Genomic DNA, 1,404 nt, shown 5'->3' on the forward strand with positions numbered 1-1,404 from the left:
GTCCTCGATCGAGTGGTTTTATTCTACTCGATCGAGGTGTTTTACATTGTATACGTGTTTTTGCCTTATTTCGAGTGGGCTTTGTAATTAGGATTTAATTAGGTTAAGTAGTACGTGATCCCGCTTCTTCTTGAGCAGTTAGACTACGACATCTCTCTCCTCTTCCTCTCTACTCTCTCACACTCTTACTTTAGAACTATTTCTTGGATCGAAACTTGTAATCGGTATCTCTTCCTTTAATTTTAATCTTAATCTTTTGCTTCTCTTTAATTCTCTCTCTTTATTTGCATTTGTTATCAATAATCTCTTATTGCTTGTTATGATGCTTAATTTCTCTTGTTTATGTATGATTATTGCCAATTCAATGATAATTCATAGCTAATTTCCCTTGCTAAGACATAGGGGAGCCATGATTCTAAGGCAAGTGAAAATCGAATTATTAGGTTTAATGCTAGTTTCGTTTATGTTGTTAATCGCTACATTTAATTATTTATGCCTAATTGAGTTGACGCAATTAGTCATTAAACCGTAGTAAACCTTGACCTAGATCGGAAGATTGGAAAGGGTGAGACCCGTAGCGAACATTAGGGCACGTAGTGAGGGTGGAAGCTAAGCTATCTGTGCTTAATTGAGACCGGAAGGAGATATTCACTGCCCCATAGACCATACTTGCATTGACCTGCGATCTAGATTGCCTGACTGAAAAATCATGGTGAACCGACTCTCTTAGCTGTTCTCTCTCTGTTTGCTTAATCTTTACTCCTTTGTCTTTTCTCTCTTTCTTGATCTCATTAGATTAGAACAACCCTTTCAACCCCCCAGAATTGGTTACCTAGACGGACTTAATTAAGGCTGACATTTTCCCATCTCCCTGTGGAGATCGACCCTACTTGCTGCTAACTTCTGTTAGTTGTATCTAGGTATTTATTTTTGGTACGTGACGACGATATCACAAGATCCAATAGGCCTCAGTGCATGCAAAGCTATCCGCATACAACTTCTTCCTCATGGTAAGATGATAAAAGGAATAAGAAGAAGAATCAACCGGAGGCTCAACATATCTTAGCCTCTCCATAAGCCATACTTGGAGGATCCTAGGGGATCCAAATGAAGGGACTTCTTCACAAAAATGCTCTTGTCCAAAGCTTGGACAATCTCACCGAGCACTAGCCAAGATGGATCCCACCCATGCTCCATTTGCTCGACAACATTAATGAGGGTCATGCTACCATACCACCTTGGCCCCTCCTTCTTCAAATAATCAACAAGGAGGTAAGCATGCACTGGGCAAAAAGCAAGAGCCCTTCTCCTAGCCACCTCCAAAATATTGGCATCCAAGCGATTTGAAAAGATGTTGATAAGAGACAACATATCAACACCATGAGGAGCAAGAAGGAAGTTCAC

Source organism: Silene latifolia, chromosome Y, assembly GCF_048544455.1.
Source record: "Silene latifolia isolate original U9 population chromosome Y, ASM4854445v1, whole genome shotgun sequence".
In the NCBI taxonomy this organism is placed as follows: domain Eukaryota; kingdom Viridiplantae; phylum Streptophyta; class Magnoliopsida; order Caryophyllales; family Caryophyllaceae; genus Silene; species Silene latifolia.